The sequence below is a fragment of the Peromyscus eremicus genome, chromosome 5, assembly GCF_949786415.1.
Source record: "Peromyscus eremicus chromosome 5, PerEre_H2_v1, whole genome shotgun sequence".
NCBI classification, from domain to species: Eukaryota; Metazoa; Chordata; class Mammalia; order Rodentia; family Cricetidae; genus Peromyscus; species Peromyscus eremicus.
In genome coordinates this window covers 129,016,826-129,036,747 of record NC_081420.1, presented here as the reverse complement: position 1 = coordinate 129,036,747, position 19,922 = coordinate 129,016,826, and the positions used below count along the sequence as shown (strand labels likewise).

The window sequence follows — 19,922 nt, the reverse complement described above, 5'->3', positions numbered from 1 at the left end:
TTAGATGGTTTTTCACACCTCCCTTGTCTCCTGCTAAGGGGGAGGGGGCACACGCCGTCACCACCGAAGAAGATGGAACTCTGGAGGGCTGCAGTAAGGATTGTTTTAGGAACAAGTAGCTGAACACCCAGTTAGAAATTAGTTAGCGCAAGGGAAGTAGACCCCCACAGACCAAGAACCAATGTTTGCAGGAAGTGTTCACCCAGGGGACCCGGAGGCAGGGAGGAAGGCCATTCTGCCTGGAATTCCACACACAATGTCAGTGAAAACTTTATTCTTGCCTTCTTGCTCCTCTCACCATGTTTATACATCCTCACTGAGCCACACGAGAGGCTGCGCTTTGTGCATTTAGTAGTGAAACCAAGGTGCTGCCCACACTCTATGCACATGTGTCCGGTGTGTCCGGCAGCTGCAGCAGGTGCCAGCTGCCCCCCCACCCTGCCCCCTGGCACCAGGCAGAGGGTAGATGCATCAGCTTTGGAAGTGTGAGAGACCTAGAAACCTTGGCTTATCCAAACCTCTCCTAGTACTTAGGGTCCCTTGCACACGCTCTGCCTGGTCTTGCTTGGATGCCACTTCGGGATGGGAGGCTCGTTACCTTTGAAACAATGTCAGCTTTAGGGCCTTTGCATGAGCTGTGGGTTTTACCTGGAATACCTTTCCTCCACTTTTCATGCCTGGCCCTTTGTGCCATTTTAGTGTCGTCTCAAATGTCCCCTTCCTAGAGAGGTCCTTATTGGCCACCAGCACTCTGGTTGCCTCCTTGCCTCCTGTCACTGTCCTGCCTCTTGTTTGGGACACATGCTTGCCAGCACCTTGGGCTCGATGACTGAGTGCTCCTCCTTGGTGCTGTTGACTTCGATGACCTCTGACTAGGACAATGCCTGGAATTCAGTGGGTCTAGGAGGCACATGCTGCAGGCTCTCAGTTACAGCCTATGGGTGGCTTCCTCCCTCCCCAACCTCCGCCATGTTAGGGGACCTTGTCCAGCTGTCTAAGGTGAGTCCATGTCTCAGTCTTTATGAGGATGAGTCTACTAGGTTCCTTCCTTCTCCCTTCCTTGCTCCCTTCTTCCTTCCTTCCACTTTCTCCCCCTCCTCCTTCTTTTCTTTTGTTTTTTTCAAGACAGGGTTTCTCTGTGTAACAGCCCTGGCTGTCCTGGAACTCACTTTGTAGACCAGGCTGGCCTCAAACTCAGAGATCCACTTGCCTCTGCTCCCAAGTGCTGAGATTAAAGGTGTGTATCACCACACCTGGTTAAGTTCCTTCCTTTCTTTATGGCATCATGACATCTTACGATGTGTCCCAGGACCTCCATGTGCCTCCTTCCGACCTGTGTAGTCTCCTGGTCTTCCTTGTTCCAAGGACAAGCTGCTTGCAAACTCCTAGGCCAGAGTTCCCTGACCGGGCTCAAATGACTACAGAGGACCAGGTCTGGCATTCCTTCTCACCGAGGGCTCATAGGCCCGCTGGATCTGAGCGGGTGGATGTGCGCCCATGCATCTCCCAAGAGTTCATTTGTGAACTGGAATCAGTGGACGCCAGCTGCACCAGGCTACCTGTCTCAAATGCCTTCTCCCCATTACGCGGTTGCCTGGGTGGATGAGCCACAGGTTGGGGTGAGATGTTACCCGACAGTCCAGCTTTCTCCTCTAGGGACTTGCTTTCAGAAGGAGCCTGTGAGGTGGGGCTGAGGTCCTGAGGGGAGCTGCTCTCTTTGTTCACATTCTCCAGTGTGAGGCATAGCCCTGATGCCGGCTCATTCTGGCTCCAGGGATCTCTTTGCTGTCCTTCCTTCTAGGGCTATGATTCAGATGTTTCTGAGTTTAAAGATGACGACTCCCTTGTTGCCATGGGAGAGATGACCCCAAGCTCCACTGCCCAGCATAGTAGAACTATCCAGGCTGATGGTGTTGTTCCTTTGGGAAGCAGAGGCAGTGCTCAGGTGGTGGTGTGTTTGTCCCAAGTCTCAGCTAACCTGGAGGGTTCTGAGTAGAGTTTAATCTTTGAGAAATGAGAACACTTTTCTGCTGTGATCACGGTGAAGCTGGGACCCAGGCCTGACTTTTGCGTATAACTTCAATACTTGTGGCTTTGTGGTACTGAAGTGCTGGCCAGTAAGATTCAGCCATGCTCAATGACTTCAAAGGTGTGGAGACTCCCAAACTTGTTGTCTGAGGTCACCACTGAGCCACCTGAAGCCCAGAGTACACATACATTCAGGTTCAGGTGCAGCAGTTCTGAGCTCAGTCTCAAGGCTTCTTCTAGCTTTCAAATTTAGGATCTGGTGACATTCCAGGGTTGCAGAACTACCTCTCCCCACTCTGCTTGTGGACACATGGGCCCCCTCTCTGCTCCTAGAATGGATGAGGCCTCCATTTCCTCTGTACTCTATGTCCTCATCCCCTCAGTGAGGCCCCTGTCACCACCTACTGAAGTTGCCTTACCTCTAGTCTCCTGTGCTGGCCACCTTTTAAGTTACTCTGTTAGCATGTCTGTCACCATTCTTCCCCACTAGAGGGTGAAAGGATCATCAGTCTTCTTCCCTGAGATCTGAGGACAGTCCCTAGCAGTTGTAGGGTATAAGATGCTGTGTCTTGATGTATCTGCATCCCCTCCCACCCCCCGCCCCGTGAGATTGTGCTGCTGGCTCAGGACTCCTTCTGCCCCTGACCACCAGGTTATCTGTGACTCAACATGGGCCAGCAGCTGGCAGTGAGGAAGGGAGGTGCCTCTAAGGGAAGTCCAAGTCCCAACGACATTTGACCTTTTCTCCTATCTGAGTTTTTGGGGCAGAGGAATTTTGGGGCTTCCCAGGATCCCCCTGGAGCGCAGGGATGACTTGGTTCCGTGGTTAGGTGGAGGTTATGAAACCTCGGAAGAGCCCCTGTTTTGTGCCTCTTCCGGTTATAGCCAGAATTCCTGAAATGGAAATTGCTACATTTTACTGGAATCTTCGGGTGTGAAGATGAGGCCCACAGTGACTTCCTGGAACAGAAGCACAATGTGGTGTGTGCTCAGAGGTGTGTGCATGAGCACACATGAGTAACAGAGAATGGACTTTGGGACTACTGGGCACAGTCTTGGGTTGAAGGAACCTGTCCCTTCAAAATTACATAGTTTCAACCACATGGGTCTTTTTTTTTTTTTTTTTTTTTTTGGTGTGTGTGTGTGTGTGTGTGTGTGTGTGTGTGTGTGTGTGTAACATCAGAGTGATGTCTGGAGCAGTGGATGGTGCTGAAACTTTGGCAGCTTTCCTTTTAGGCAATGCTGATGAAGGAGGTCCTCTGAACCAAGGCTGCAGCAGAGAGTTTCCTTAGCTCAGAGGCCAAGGGCTGGACCCCCTTACAAAACTAGGAAACCTATCCTGGAAGACAAATCTTAGTCCTCCCCAGTCCATTGCTGCAGTCTTCCCCATCCATCGCTGCAGTCCTCCCCCAGTCTATTGCTGCAGTCCTCCCCAGTCTATTGCTACAGTCCTCCCCATCCATCACTGCAGTAACCCCCAGTCCATTGCTGCAGTCCTCTCCATCCACTGCTGTAGTCCTCCCCATTCATCACTGCAGTCCTCCCCATCCATCACTGCAGTCCTCCCCATCCACTGCTGCAGTCCTCCCCATCCACCGCTGCAGTCCTCCCCAGTCTATTGCTGTAGTCCTCCCCATCCACCGCTGCAGTCCTCCCCATCCACCGCTGTAGTCCTTCCCATCCACCGCTGCAGTCCTCCCCATCCACCGCTGCAGTCCTCCCCATCCACCGCTGCAGTCCTCCCCCAGTCCATTGCTGCACTTGCTCATGGTGAGCTGTGAGTCACAGACCCATGTGATTTTGCTCTGGATAAAGCTTTAAAGGTGGCTTCCAGAAGCCATCGAGGAGGTGAGCACGGCACAGGGCTGAGGAGATCAAAGTGTAGAAGGGTACGGATCGTCATCAGGTGCACCACCTCATTCTGTAGTGACTGCTGCTTCTGCCTTCAAATTCGGGACAGGATGGGTGAGGTTTTGTGCCTCAGGGTGGTCCCGGACCGAACCTCTGGGTGGTTAGGTTTCAGTGATTCATGCTGTCTTCTATACAGCTTGTGTGTTTGACATCCGTCACGATTATCTTTGTAATCAGAACTCAGAGGAAATCTGCTGCCTCCCCCTCCCCCTCCTCTTCATGGTGGAAAAAGACACACAGAAACAGTTCTGGGGAGAAAGCTAGATCTGACCACAGGCTGGCCTGACGGACTCCCTGTAAAGGGCACAGTGCGTGTGTGCACACCTGATGGGAGTGTGGGCAGACCCGTGAGTGCAAGGGTTTCCACGGGCTTTGCCCTCCCAGTTAGGTGTCCCTGTGTCCATTGCAGCTGAGGGCTCTTGTGGGCTGTCACTCCTGGAACCTGCTTTTTATGGGCTTTGGTGCTGCAGGATGCCCCAGGGCCGACTGGAGAGACCCACTGCTGCCCACACTTTCATGCCATATGAACAGCTGGTGGCACCTGGACACTATGGAAACTGAGCTCTATGTGGGAAGCTGCTGATCATGTGGCCTTGGCTGTGGCCTGGCCTTTCATGTTCACTGCTTTCTGTGTAGGATGACGACCCTGGAGGCGCTCAGACCCTCGCCTCCTGGGAACTACCCCAGCACAGAAGAAGCACCTGTTCCTTGGGGGTTTAGTGCGGGCCTCTTTCCACATTTGTAACAGCACACACTCAGTAGAGTGTGCCGCTGCACTGGGTGCCTGTCAAGGAGCCTCCTCTGCTTCCTTTCCCTGCTTTGTTGGGAAGATTTGCAGAAACTGTTCTGAACTCTGACCCTCACTGCATCTTGCCTGTAGCAAGTGATCATGTGACGTCACCCGGTGTGATTTCTTAGCAACGGCTGCTTTTGGCTGGCCAGGCATGGATGTGCTCCTGTGGAGTGGGTTGGAGTAATTTTCTCCATTCGATGTGTGATTGTGGAAGGAGGCCAGGATGCATTTTAGGCAGTGCCTGGCTCCTTCTTGAATTAGACTGTTTCCATTCTCATCTCCCCAAAGGTGCTTTCCACGCACAGTCAGGACTCACAAGCGCAGCCTGCCCACAGGAGGGGCAGGAAATTGGTGAGAAGTCAGGGCTGGAGCATTCTTTCCCCAGCACAGAAGGACAAAAATCTACATTTACTTTGAAACGACTCACTTGGGCCAGCAAGATGGCTCAGTGGGTAAAGGCACTTGCCAAAGCTTGATGATCTGAGTTCAGTTCCCAGAATCTGCATGGTAGAAGAAGAGAAATGACCCCTGTAGGTTTTCTCTGACCTCCCCATGTATTAATGTGGCCGATGTGTTCACACACACACACACACACACACACACACACACACACACGTAAAAACCTACTAAAAAATGACCAACTTGGTGCTGTCCATCTGCTCTAAATAATGACACAAATGGCCTTCATTCATGACATTCTATGTTCATTCATTCATTTGAGAATCAGTGTTTGTGCTTGCTGTCTGTACTTGGTACTGTTTGAGGCCTTGGGGGTCTCTACAGTGACAGGGGCAGGTTCCTGTTCTGGCAGAACCTGGTATCTTGGTACCATTTCATTTTCCAGGTTGAAAAGTCCTCTCGGTTCTCTGCCCCTTCCTGGCCCGTTTGCACTACCCTGGATGGAGGGGGACATGGAGCAGGATCTGTGGGTGTGGGCACCGCCTCTGGCTCCGCTGTGAGTGTGCTGTGTGGAGTGCACATTCGAGCGCTTGGGTTGTAGGAGTAGACTGGGTTGGCTGTGGTGTGTCGCCCTCCCCAGAGTCTTTTCCATCTAAAGCCCCGTTTCCACCGTGATTCTCAAATTTATCCACTATTCATTCTTCTCAAAAATTTTAGCATTTAAAACTTCAGTGGCTCAGCAGTAGTGTTTATTTAAGTGAACTATTTCACACGTAAGAAAGGGAATAAGGGCCATCCAGGAAAGACCTTCGGCTTTAGGAACACACCTCGTTCATTCACCCGCAGAGCTCTGAAGGGCCCTTCGTTCTCCTGCAAGGCTTGGCATCCATCACTTCTGGCCTGTCTTTCTTCTTGAAATGTGGGTAAAATACAACTAAGTGTTGTTGCTGGACTCACTTTAAAAACAGCGTAGATGTTGGAATACCAGTATATGTACACAGAGTTTACAAGGATATGTTGGTGTATTATATATAAATACGGCTTATATTTTGCTACCTGCTTGTTTTCTCTCGGATCATGCTCAGAAGATCTGTGGTGATCCACACAGCCTTGTTTCATTAATTTGAATTGCTGCATGGTTTCTACTTGTAAATATACCGTGGTTTATCCATCTGCCACTCGTGGACATATGGAAGGGTTTTATTTGCAACCTTAATTCCTCAGCTCTGTTCTCCCAGTGAACTCTCCAGTGCACAGGCCTTCTAGCACACATGTCTTGTTGCTGAAGGATTGGGTCTGAGGACACGGTGACAGTGTCTTCCCCCAGCTTTATCCATCAGCTCCATTCTCCACTATAGGCTTCATTTTGGGTGATTTCCTCCCCTGGGGCGGTTCCCGAAAATGTTCCTGGGTTGTGTTTTGGTGATTCCCCTGTGAACCTCATAGAAGGCAGTGGGAAGGGATGATTCTATGAAAGGCCGGGATGCTTTGGCCAGGGAGGGACAACGTCAGGGTGTATGGGCCCCTGCTGAGTGACCTCAGCAAGAGCCTGTCACTTTGGAAGCCATGGTGGGTGAGCAGAGTAAGAAGCCTATGCTGGTGTTTTGCTCTGATTCACATGTCCTTTTAAGAGATGGGGAAACTGAGGCTGGGCAACTGTAAGCTGATTCCCTGAGATACATGAGGACCCCTCAAGCCTAGGAAAACCCTCTGTTCTCTACTCTCTACTTCCTCCCAGCACCTGGAGGCCCAGTGGCTCCTTGAGGCATCTGGAATAGGTCTCGGCATTTTTCAGGTAGGGGAATAAGCCTGGAACAGGAACAGGGGCACTGACAATTTTCTCACTGAAATTTGCAACAGAGCTTTGAGGTGGGAGAGTGAAGATAGGGACGTGGAGGCTTAGAAGGGGAAACGGTGTGGCTGGTAGACATGCCAAGAGTTAGCAGCAGTGTTCACATAGCAGCCAGACATCTCCTGTCCTCACTTTTCCCCTTTTCAGGGTGTTTCTTTACCCCTGCTGGAGTTGCGTAGCTGCCCATACTTTCTGTGGGCTGAGTACTGGTCCATGGTCTGTCTCCTCAGCTGCATCCCTATAGGCTTCCTGTAGAGCGACCTCTCCTGCCTTTGATGCAAATTCCTGCACTTTCCTGATAATATTCTGGGCTCTTCTTAACACGAGGGGGTCAGCCTCGAGGCAGCTCGGCAATTTATAATTCTTGAAAATTCTGTTTGGTGACATGAGTTAGCATTTAATAGACACCCTGCCACCTCCTCTCTCCCTATTGTGACAAGCTCCTGGCAGAATCCTTTTGAGACTCAAGGTAATTGCACCACGCTGCGAAAGGGAAGACCACGTTGCGCTCGAGTGCGTCTCAAAAACGTCTCCACAATAGACAGTCAGGTACGAGTTTGCTGGGCTTCAAGGTAATGATTTAAACTTAATTTGACCCTTGATGAGGGATCCTGTGTTTCCGGTCAGATACCGTCTTTGGTTTGGGCTTGCCTGCCATGCCTTCAACAGCAACAAAAATAATTCCTTGGTAACAAGTGCCTTTCTGAGGATGTCTGCTGCTGACAGCTAATATAGAATCATTGCCCCTGAATGCATTTCTGTAATTACTTCCCAGAGATCTGTCTTTGTGTTAGAAGACATTTCGCACTTTAGTAACGTAAGTGTTTTGGGAGGGCACGAACAATAATTATGCACAGTCTTTCCATGAAAATAAACCTAAAAAAATTATCAGAGCTAATGCTAAAATTGGTTAGAGTCATGGAGGAATTTAGTTTGAATTTGATTCGTGTGTATTTATTCCAAGTATAATAACCTTTCCTGTATGGAAACTTTTTTTTTTTTTAAACAAAAGCAATAATGACAGAAAGAGCCCTGCTTTCTAATTTTTGAGCCACACTGAAACTGAAAACTGATTAAAAGTGACAAGTTGCTCGAGACTGCATAAAGAAGCGTCATTACGGAGCCCTGATAGGAGACATTTGTGGTAATGGAAAATGAAATGATTCACAGTGTGATCAATAAAAAATTAGCAGCATTTAATAAAAGGTTTCTGCCTCATGTTGACTGAAGAGCATCAAGAGCTGTTTGAAATATGAGTTAAGTGACGGTTTGAGGATGAGCCCGGGGGTGAGTGGGGTGCCGTGTGTGCGTGTGCATAAAGATCACTTCAGTACTGACCCTTGGGTGGAGATAGCCAAACCCTAGGGTGAGTCAGGAAGCTTGCTCTGTGTTGCCCACTTGACCTCTGACCTGTGGCTAATCTAATCCTCTGCTCGTCTTGTGTGTGAATGTAGATCCCTAGATTGGAGGCCAGCATGCAGAATTCCAACATCTGTCCATCCCACCAGGAAAGGTATGCTGGTCTGGAGACCCCCTCTGTTCTCTTGCTGGCGAGGATGCTGAGCGGCAGGCGTCTGGTTTTGTTCCACAAGTTGCCATAGGAATCTAGGTTTTAGACTCTGAATGTCTTACAGCCCACTTGTGAGACTCCAAACACTCTCTTGGGGACTGGAGTGAAAGAAGCAGAAAGCCAACAGACCTTAGCAAGTGGATGAGGTTAAGCTGTGCAGAGAAACTGTGGTCCCTGGAAGAAACCTGCTGCTGGACAGGGTCTCTGGAGGTGGTTTGGGGCCACACTGCCCTGGGCGGTAGGTACCTGGCCTGGGTTGGATGGGACCTGGCATTCAGAAGCCTACTACCACTTGACTTCTTTGACTTCCTCACGTGAGGAGAAGCACCCAGCAGACCCTCAGCTTTTCTCCCTCCAGGAGACACTTCTATGGTTCCTGGAATGTGGCACACACCAGATGGTCTCCATGGCCAGTCACTAGTTAACTTTTGAAGTTTTTACACAATCTTTGCTCTGTGGCTGGAGGAGAGGGTACTCTTGGCCTCCCAGGGCTGCACAGAAGCCAGGCTGGAGGCCTTGGGTTGGAGGGTCATTGGTAGGGGAGGTGTCTGGCCTTTGGGTTGCAGTAGAGGCCTTGGAGTCTGGGCTATGGGTCTCCAGTACCAGAGATCACTTGCATCTGGGCAGGGCAGAAAAAGTGCCTCTTCCTGGTTCTGCCGCCAGTGTCCGATCTTCCCAAGACTCTGTCTTTATACAGACCCATGGCTAGACTTGTTTGTTCATTTGTTTGTTTAGCTGTGCTAGAGATGAAATGCAAGGCCTTGTACATGCTAGGCAAGCACCCTACCACTGAGCTATACCCCAAGTGGGGTCATTACATGTCACAGTGGATTGGGCCCTTCCTGACTGATTACATGGTTCACCTGTTCACTTCAGACTGTCTTCCTTCCTTCCCTCTCTCCCTCCTTCTCTCTCTCCTTCCCTCCCTTCTTTTCTTGAGACAGGGTCTCATTATGTATCATTGGCTGGTCTAGAATCTCTTTGTATACCAGGGCGGCCTTGAACTCACAGAGATCCTCCTACCTTTCTGCCTCTTGAGTGCTGGGATTAAAGACATCACACCTGCCTTGCCAGTCTTTTGGAGCAATTACTGTGTACCACATCTACTGTGTGCCAGGCCGTATGCTAAGTGCTCATGGGTGAGGGAAGCTGGTCCAACAAACTGCTGTTATCAATAGCAGAAGGCATATTTAGCAAGTGCTCAGGGTACTCGTGGTAGCAGGCAGGCAGCAAGGAGTGGGACTTAGAGTAGCCCTGGCTGCTAAGGTGGAGCTGGCCTGGCGGGCCTCTTCAGAGCCCTTGCAGAGAACAGCAGGAGCAGGGATTCCCTCCTGAGTGAGGTCACGGCACTTTCTAAGTGTCTGTCTCAGGCCTGCCCTGGCACAACCACAGGTCACCAGGGCACACTCTTTCAAAAAGCTGTGTTCCACAATCCATGCCCTACTTACAGACGGGCCCACTGAGGACCAGAGAGGCACATAGTACCCTGAAGCCAAAGCAAATTGTTGCGTTCACTCTGGGCTCTATGTGAACTTCACCCCCAGCCAAGCTTCTGCGGTCTGGCCATGGGTTCTGGTTAGAGTGCCACAGACCCCTCCACTCCCCTGTCTCCTCACAGGGTTCTTCTTGTGCAGCCACCACAAGGGCCAGCATCTTAGCCTTGAGTTCTGTATCAGGATCTGGGGCAGTTAGGAGGACCAGGCCTGGCCACAGCCACAAATCAGCTGGGTTGATCTAGCTCCTGAGTGGTCCTGCCCACCTCTGGCCTACCTGGAGATGTCACCTGACAGTTCAGAGAGGACAGAATGGTCACTGCTTCAGGAGGTCACCAGTAAGTCACAGCACACAATTTTCATAGTTCCAGGGTGGCTTTGTCCTACCATTCTTCATCACTGCACGTGGTGATATTACGTGGCTCGGGGGAGTGTCACCGTTAATTACTTAATGGAAAACATTTATTTTTCCTTTTCAGTGAGAGCATTTGGAGGCTGTCCTTCTTTATGTCCCTCCTCTCCTTTCCTCCACCCCACCGGCCCTGTCGATTTCCACTTTTCCCCTGCTTATCTCAAGTGAGCGTGGGCAGCTGTGCTGTGGGCACAGGAAGCTGCCATGTCCCTGTGTCTTTGAGGGATAGACTCCACACTTGAACAGCTGGGCTGTGGGGAGTGTTCTCCCTTTGTCTATAAACAATCATCAAGAGCAAGATGCTTGTGACGGAATGTTGGCTTTTTCATGGCACACAGCTGGACTTGGTTCTTTGGAGTGCCTCGGTGTCTCCAACAGTGGACAGAATTTAGTAGGTATTCAGGAAATGTCAGTGGACTGCAGATGTGAAGTTTTGTGTCTGATAGGGCTGTACCTGGGGGGAAGCTCGATGCCGACCAGGGTCTAGTTGTCAGAAACTGGAGTGATGCCAGCATCAACAGGCCCTGGTAAGGGGAGCTCATAACCTGACCAGGCCACAATATCACCATCGTGTTCAGAATGAGGATAAGGCTCAGCAGTGTAAGTCATCAAGATCACATAGAATGGACACAAACCTAGGTCCTGAGTGTCCAAAGAAAGGACACTGTCATACACTGTTCAGCTAGCCTCCTCATCTAAGGTACACTGAGCAGATGGCCCCAGATGTGAGAACCCCTGGTTGCTCCTGCTGGGCATCCTATGGCAGAGACTCTCAGTTGGGCTCTAGGCCATATCCAATCTTCCAAAGGCTTAATCATGCTCCCCGCCCCCCAGTATATCTGTGCAGCCCTGGATGTCCTAGAACTGACTCTGTAGACCAGGCTGGACTTGAACTCAGAAATCTGCCTGCCTCCGCCTCCTGAGTACAGGGATTAAAAGCATGTGCCACCAAGCCCAGTTCACATTGTTCCTTAAAACCTAAAGTTAACACATAAAAATCTAGAGATTTGGGGCCAGCAAGCTCCTTTAGTGTGTAAGGGTACTTGCAGCCAGGCCGGACAGCCTGAGTTCGACCCCTGGATCCCATGTGCAGGACAGAACAGATTCCTCTAAGTTGTCTTATGACCTCCACACATGTGCTGTGACATGCATAATAAGTACATGGGCACACACAAACAAAATTGTTCAAAAAAAAATTCCAGAGATTTTTACATAAAAATAAAGACTTCTTCCTGTAAGGAAACAAGTAGCAAATGAAGCTGTGCTGGGTGGCACTTTCCACGGGTGATGACTGTCTCTGGGGCCAGGCAGGGCCACTCCCTGGGGGCTTCGCACCCCACCAGCCTTCCAGGAACACCCCATGCACCAGGTGGTATGATGTTGAGGATTTGTTTCACGTGGTGTCTGAGTGGCAGTGGGTTTTTACCCCAATCTGAGCCTGCTTGGCTTTCTATATAATTGGTGTAAGGTGACATCTCCCTAATGGGCTGTGGGTCACAAGATGTGCTGGCTAGTTTTCTTGTCCACCTGACACAGTTGAAGTTGTCTGGGAAGAGAAATTTTAATTGAGAAAATGCCTTCATCAGATGGGTGTGTCTGTGGGGGCATTTTCTTCATGAATGATTGATGTGGAGGGCCCAGCACACTGGGGGTGGTGCCATTCCTGGGCAGGTGGTCCTGGGTTCTATAAGAAAGCAGACTGAGCAAACCCCAAGGAGCAAGCCCGTAAGCAGCTCCCCCCATGGCCTCTGTGTCCGCTCCTGCCTTGCCTTCCTGCCCTCACTTCCCTCAGTGATGGACTGTGGCACAGGAGTGTAAGCCAAACAAACCCTTTCTTCCCCAGGCCGCCTTTGGTCATGATGTTTAATTGCAGCAATAAAGAGCAGGCAACTAGGACACAAGAGGAAGGTACCGAGGAAGGAGGAAACCTTGGCTACAACACTGTGAGTCAGTTTTGGCTGTAGGTTCCAGAATATCTCATGGATGAAGGGATGTTCCCTGGAAGGTTCTGGTCATTTCCAGGGCCAGCAAGGGTCCTGGGCTGGACCAGTCCCTCATGGACAGTACATCCAGCAAAGCTCATGAAGTGCAGTCTGACCTGACCCTGACTTGACTTCCATCCTTGAACCCACTGGCCCTGACTGGGGGCAACAGTCACTTCCTTCTGTAGGAGGCAGGACATGGACAGTAAGTTATGTGTTGAGATCTTTGCCAAGAGCCCCTGCTGCCAAGGGCACCTTAGGCTGAGTGTTAAGTGCTGGTTTGTACTGCAAATCCTGTCACCCTACAGATAAATAATGGCTACCTCAGAACTTGGGGCCGGCAACGGATGCACAAACACGCTGTTTAATTGGGGTCGGAGGCTCTTCTTGGTCCTGTTTGGTGTCTCCCTGTGTCCCTGTCCTTGCAGGCCCACTAGCTCAGGCTGTGTCAAAGCGTCCGCTTCTCTGCAGGCAGGGCCCGGACAGGTATGGAGCTAAGCTAGCCGGCACCCAAGTTCCGAAAGGACTTCTTGCCTTGGGGATGTGGTTTCAGGATGCTTACAGGCTGTAGTCAGAATAGAGTATGGATTTTCTGTTTGAGAAATCGTTGCCTCCAGCAACCGTGGAAATAGACGGTGCCTTCCAGCCTGTCTCCCCCTCAGCCGCAATAGGGGTGAGGACAAGAAAGGTGGGCAGTGAACTGTGAGGTAAATGTGTCAGTGTGGGCCCCCTGGCAGACTCAAGTCACATGGCAAGTTTGTTCAGGGACCGGGGGTGGGGGGGTAATTCAGTCTTCTCTGAGCTAAGTGAGTTTTATTAGGGGTGTGTGGGTGTCTGCATGGACATTTTTGTGCCTCTCTTGGGGTATGTGCTTTGCTCTCCCCACCCTTCTCCATCCTTAGGAACACACAAGGCCTCACTTGCTGTATGTGTCTTTAACCCTTGCCTGGGTCATGATGCTGAGTGTGTTGGGTTTGACTAATGGCAGCAATAAGCCAGTAACCATAAACCATTTTCTCACACCACATGGACTAGATACCAGGCTTCATATTTATTACCTCATTACAACATTTCAAGAGCTAAATGAGTCCGGGCGGTGGCGCACGCCTTTAATCCAAGCACTAGGGAGGCAGAGGCAGGCAGATCTCTGTGAGTTCAAGGCCAGCTTGGTCTACAAAGCAAGTTCCAGGACAACCAGGGCTACACAGAGAAACCCTGTCTCAAAAAACAAAATTAAAAAAAAAAAAAAAAGTTAAGTGGGCCTCGGAGACAAGAAATGACTTGTCCAAAGTCCTCACTTGCTAAGTGGTGGAATGTGGATTTGAATTGGGGCAAGTTGACCCCACAGCCTGTGGCCCTTGTCCGTCCTCTCTTGCTTTCCATGGTCCCTGAACTACAAAGCCAGCCATGTGCTGCTTGTGGGTATTGTTATTTAAATGACTGTCTTTGGTCCGGCAACTTGTGTCCACCAGGAGTAGGCTGTACCTGGTGTCTCGATGTTTCCCAGACGGCGGACTTTCAGCCCTAGGATGTACCTGGCACTCAGCACTGGGTGGTTCTGCTTTCTGAAGAGGTGGGGAGCACAGTTTCACATCCAGGCCCGGTTGTGAGAGGACATGGCAAGGGAGGCCTTCCTGCCTGGCTGACTGATGACTTGGGCCCTCTCCTCTTTCCCAGCTCCCTTTCCCCTGTGACTCTTCTTTCTGCCCTCGCCTGCTCTCACCCTCCAGGTAGAACCTCCCAGGCTCATGTACTCATTGGTAGGAGGGGCTTATCGGGTCTCACCTCCTATCACGGCTGTCCATGTAGTGAGTGTTGCTCTGTCTCCCTGCTGCAGCAGGAACAGATGCTGCCACAGTCCCACTCAGGGCCTCGTGGGCCCAGCAGAAACTAGAGGCTCAGGCAGGAGGCACTTCTGAGGTCATATGTAGCAGGGCGCGTCTACAGCTGTCTGTGTAACCCACATTCCTGCCCCACTTTCCCCTTCACCCGCTCACTCCGGTGCCCACATCACGTTTATTAAGTGTCTTTTTTGTGCCAGCCTTTCTGTGGGCTTTGAGACCACCAAGATAAACAGGCCTAGGAAGAGCACTTAACTTGTAGCAAACGTGTGTATATTATGCCTGGCACATACTGGGCACTCAGGAAGCATTTGTGGGTGAAGGCAGCGTGAATGAAGGTGTGATTGTTGGCACTGGCATGTTCTCTCTGGCTTTGCCCTTGGAATATTATGGTCTCTCGCCTCCACCATGTGGTGCTCAGCCTTGAAGTCCCAAGGACAGGGCCGTCCCCATGGTTCTCGGAGCTTCTCAGGGTGTCCAGGCCCTGTACCTGATGTCTGGATCTACAGATTCCCCTGGGAAGAGAAGAGGCCCCCATCTGGGCGCAGAGCCTTTTGACCGGGACAGAGGGGCCTCGCTCACTGCTGATTCCCGTGGAGGCTGTCTCAGCTGTCCTTAGGTGTTGGCGCCCCAACAGCCCGGGACAGAAGCCCAGGAAGTTTCCCAGACCCACAGCCCCAGGCTCACCTTCCTTTCTCTGGACTGCACAAACACAGCTGTTTTCCATCCAGCTCTTCCTCAGGTTCCCCCTTCAATGACCTGTGCAGTAGTTAGTTTGGGGATCTGGAATCCAGAGCTGTCTTTTTCTGAGGTGTTCCTAGTGTAGTTTGCTTCCCTGTTTGAAACTTGGGGATAGCCATGGTATCTAGGCATCAAGTTACTGTGATGTGGAAGCCTCCAGCAGAAGATCCCAAGATTCCCTCTGCTGGGGCGGCTGGGCCACCTTCCTCTACCTTTGACAAACTGCTGCCCCCTCTCTCTGCCACTTCCTAGGCTGTGTGGTGCTTCTGTCAGAGTCCATGGCTCTCCCTCACACTGTCACCCTGAGGAGGACGGTGGCTTGTGGAGTAAAGGAACTACCTTCCTAATGAGAAGCAGCGCGTGTCGTGGCCTCTGCTACCGGAAATCTCCAGTCCATACCTTTTGGTTCAACGTTCAGAGTTTCATAGGATAGAGTGGCACCATGGTGGTGGGGTGTTGCAAGAAGAAGCTAGTGTGACAGAGTAGCCTCTCTGTACAGGCTGAATACTTTGAGATCAGCAATACTGGACTTTTTCAAAATCCAAGTTGATCTCTTTATGTGGTCCCACTTAATGCCATCAGCTAAACAGTGCTGTGACTTGGCTTGTAGACACAGAAGCTTGCTTCTTCGAAACCAATTCATTTTTCTACGTCCTCAGCACTTACTGAAGAGTGCCCACCATGTGGCTGTCTGCAGCAGAGGCTGGGGGATGGTAGTGAGCAGAAGCAGCCACAGCCACACCCCGTGGAGCTCACAGTCTGATGGGCATGCTCTGGCCAGTTAAGTGTCCAGCCCCACCCTGCGTTCAGTGCTTTTGAGTGACTGACAATCTGTTGTTATTTCTCTCTATTCTGTGGGCTGACTGGGTTTTGTGGCAGGGTTCTCTTGGTGTTCCTTGAGTGGCAGCTGTGTGGTGGCCAGCCAGAGCCATAGTGATAAGAAGTCTATCAGGGATGGAAGTCTGAGTTGGTGTATACCTGTGGGTTGTATACCCATATACTGGTACTGGATGTTAAGCCGAAGCTGTGCTAGGCTTGGGCTTCTCACAGTCTGGCAGCTTCATCCCCAGTGGGAGTATCCCAGGAGACCTACTGGGAAGCTTCAAGCTCCTTCCTGCCTAGCCTCAGAAGAATCATCACTTCCATTGCGTTCTGTTGGTTAGAGGCTCACCGAGGCTGCCAGCCTGCAGGGGACTGTGGAGGGGAAGTGGGTCCCTCTTCTTCAAGGGTGCAGGGCTCAAGGACTTGTTGCAGAGGGGCGGTTGGAATGAGAACTATTTTGGTATCTCTAGAAAATGCAGACTGCCACAGTGCATGAGAGAGAAAAGGCAGATTAGTCCGCAGGAGCATCTTTTGTACCAAGTGCTCTCACAGCCAGGGGGCCCAGGTGTGTGTGGGGTTTGTGTCAGGTGGTGAGAGGTAAGGGCATTCTCCTGCCTAGGGAGCAGGAAGTATTAAGTCCTAGTCAGAGGCAGTTGGGCAGTTCAGTGGAACCAAAAGGCCCGTGTGTCTGTGCAGACATGTGCTAGGACAGAGAAGACAGTGGGAGGTGACACAGACCCTCCCTAGGACTTTGATGGCATGTACAAATCTCCAACACTTGGCTCATTGTTTCCTATCAAGTCTCTTGTGTGTGGACTTCTGGCCTTCACTAACCCATAGAAACCCGTTTTCATCCCTTAGATTGGGGACACAATGGCAAACACTCATAGCACTCCCTAGCTGGCTGTGCTTGGAAGGTGTGGGACATCCAGCGAAGGTTCAGTTAGTGCCAGCTGCCGTCTTGATGGCTGCCTGGGCAAAGACTTAGAAAGTGCAAACTGTGAGTGTGGGGTCTGGGAAGCAGGGACAGTGTCAGTTTGGATTGGGAAGGCAGTGTTTTCTGGCTCCTTTGGTTTCCTGTCCCATGCATGTGGCCACAAGGGAGTAGCCCCATGCAGTCCTTGTAGCTTGGGTTTCCCCTGTTCAAGGCTTCAGTGGCTGTAGATGGCAGCTGGGAGAACTGGAGCGGACTGGGAGGGAAAGGAGCTGGTGAACCACTTTGCAGGAAGGCCCTCGCAGACCCAAAGGTCTTGACAGAGGCGAAACCGGCAGGTTGCCTTTCCCAGATTGCTGACTGCTGTGTCTGATCTCCGGGTGGCTAGAGGGGCCAGTAGATTGGCCGTGGTTGAAGCTGGGAGGCCTCTGTGCCAGAAACAAGTGGTGGCACTTGGTAGGGACTTGGGCATGCCCAGGCCTCTGTTTCCTGTGCTTGTTCTAGCCACGTCCAGGCTCAGAGCAGGGACCAGGAGGACCTCCGAGGCTGGCCAGGAAAGGAATGGGACAGGCAGGGTTACCCTTGACTGGATGAACTGAGTCAGAGGAATAGCGAAGGTCAATCCTCTGATCCTAGAGGTTTATTGTGAGGCAGATCTGGGTGGGTCCAGGATAGAGGAGAAGCCAGAGAATGCTCCAGAGAGGATGTTGGCCCAAGAGCCCTCTGTCCTCCTGAGCCTGAGGTCTCTGGGAGCTGATGTCCCCACAGATGGACAGGGTAGGCTCCACTTCTTCTATAGCTTGGGGGTGACCTGGAGAGCCTCTGTTTCCTTCCCTGGCAAAAGAAAAAAGTGTCTTCATCCTTTTCTCTTCTAGTGAAGTTTCTAGAGCTAAGTAGGAAAGTAGAGTAGTCCTTTCTTTATTCCTCTTTTTCCCTTTCTTTTCTTTCGTTGTTGGTTCTTTTTGAAGACAAGGTTTTTCTATGTAGCCCTAGCTACCCTGGAACTCACTCTGTAGACCAGGCTGGCCTCGAATTCACAGAGATCCGCTTGCTTCTGCCTCCTGAGTGCTGGGATTAAAGATGTGGGTCACCACTGCCGACCAGAGTCCTGTCTTAGAAGGAGACTTGGCAGACCTGTCCTGCCCTGGGTCAGAGGGCTTTTTGTTTCCAAGTCCTGACTGCGTGGAGTCAACAGAGACCCTGGGTGCTGGGTCTTCAGGGAAGTCTCTTCCTCAGAACTCGGGCTGGCTAGAAGAGCCTTCTATGTGCCTGACCTTCCTTGAAGGTCAGCCTGGTGGAGAGTTCCACCCCTGGGAGGCCGGATGGTCAGCCTGGTGGAGAGTTCCACCCCTGGGAGGCCGGATAGTGAGGTCTGGGCCTTCATCTGCCCCTTTCTCCCTTCCCTTGTCCCTTTCTGCACAGCCTTCCCATTAGTAGCCAGACATAGAGGAGGTGACAGTTTCTTAAAACAGATTTATACTCTTGGACGACTTTATGGGCTTTTGCCTTATAAAAACGGAGAGTTGACATTCTGATTTATCTACTTCTGAGTCAACAGGATGTACCAGATTTAAAGAGATCAAATGCAGTGTGGTGTTTGTGGTTCCAGTTGTGGATTTGCTGAGCTGTTACAACTAGGATTGCCAAGTAAATATGGCAAAAAAAAAAAAAAATAACAAGAGGGTAATTTAAATATGTCTATTAAACTGTGTGTTAAGTACAGTAGCAAAGGCTTGGTGCGGAGTGTAACTTACTATCTAGAGAGTTGGTAGAGCAGATAAAGCTGGAATTATGGCTCTTTTAAATCCTCTGCAGAAGATTTCCTTTGTTTTTGTTGTTAAATTAAGGGAAGAGACAGTAAACTAGAATTTCAGAGAGCAGTGCTTGCCCGTGTAACTACGATGTGTGATGATTATAATTTCAAAGGCTCTGAACGGTATTTTTTACGTCTTCACTTTCTATTTCTTCACATTGCTGTTGCTGCTGTGGATCAGATTCCCTGAGATAAATATGCTGCTTGGCTTTTAATGGGATTTCTGTATTGCTGGGAGTTGGCTTGTTCTGGTAATAAAAGAACCTAAAAATTGTACATCCCTTAATTGGTAAGAAGAGAGATGTTTTGATGGGCCACAAATGGAGGCATTGATTTTTTTACTGCCTCTGCCGTGTGTCCTACTCTGTTCCCTGCCATGGAAGGCGGCAGCTGGCTCTCCGATGAGCTGATTTGTGTTCCCAGGTTCTCGATGCTGGGGGCTTGGAAGTGTGTGTTCTTTGCAGACAGGAGAAATAGAGCCCTTATAACATCATCTGTTTCTAAATTGAAATATTTATGGGTCTGTGCTTTGCTCCTCAAATTGAATGCATTCTTAGCTTCAGGTCTCTCTCTTATGCTTTGGCGACTGGCCCTGGGGAGTTTAAAGGTTGTCTGCTAAGCCTTTTTTGGTGACAGTTATGTGCATGCAGATATGCACGTAACACGTATGCATGCACTTTTGCATGCATATATATTTGCATAAATACATTTATGCATGATAGAGGCCTTTTTAGTTGATTTAGATCAGTGCTGCCAGTTTTTGACCAGTGGATCTGTGTTGCAGGACAATTGTGTGTGGAAAGGGACAATACACACTTTAGTTTTCCAATCCAAGGGTCCCTGTATTTTAATGGGCTCAAGCCACTGACATTTATGAGTGTTACTAACATTATGTGTAGTACATTTACCTTATTTTTTTTCTTTTTGCACATTGCTTTACGAGTTTTGTTAATTGCTAAGATTGAGGCTGTTTTCTGTTCCCACAGATGTGGGGATGTAAGGTAGACAGAGTCAGGAAATGGAGAGTGCTGGGATGTTACCCCTCTGCTGGGTAAGGGAAGGCCCTGCTTTGGAGTGGGATAGTGAAGCTGTCCCTCTCTGTGGGATGCTGCACCACATGACCTTTTGAGCTCCTTTTCAGCTCTGGGATGTGAGATTGTGAAATGGGACTGTGTACCTAGAATTGTGGCCTTGCAGAGCATGTAAATGCAGAGCTTCGATGTGGCCACAAGTCTCTTCCCTCCACAGGCTCACTGCATAGGTTAAGTCCAGAGCTGTTGTTAATCTTAGAGAAACCGCTACCGTTCTCCAAGCCTGGTGTTTACTGTCTA

General features: G+C 50.4%; 1 protein-coding gene across 1 annotated transcript in view; it reads left to right on the top strand.

Annotated features, from left to right (window-relative positions):
- Znf423 (zinc finger protein 423) overlaps positions 1 to 19,922 on the top strand; it is a 303,318-nt gene that overhangs the window by 77,913 nt on the left and 205,483 nt on the right. The gene's annotated exons all lie outside the window — the stretch shown is intronic.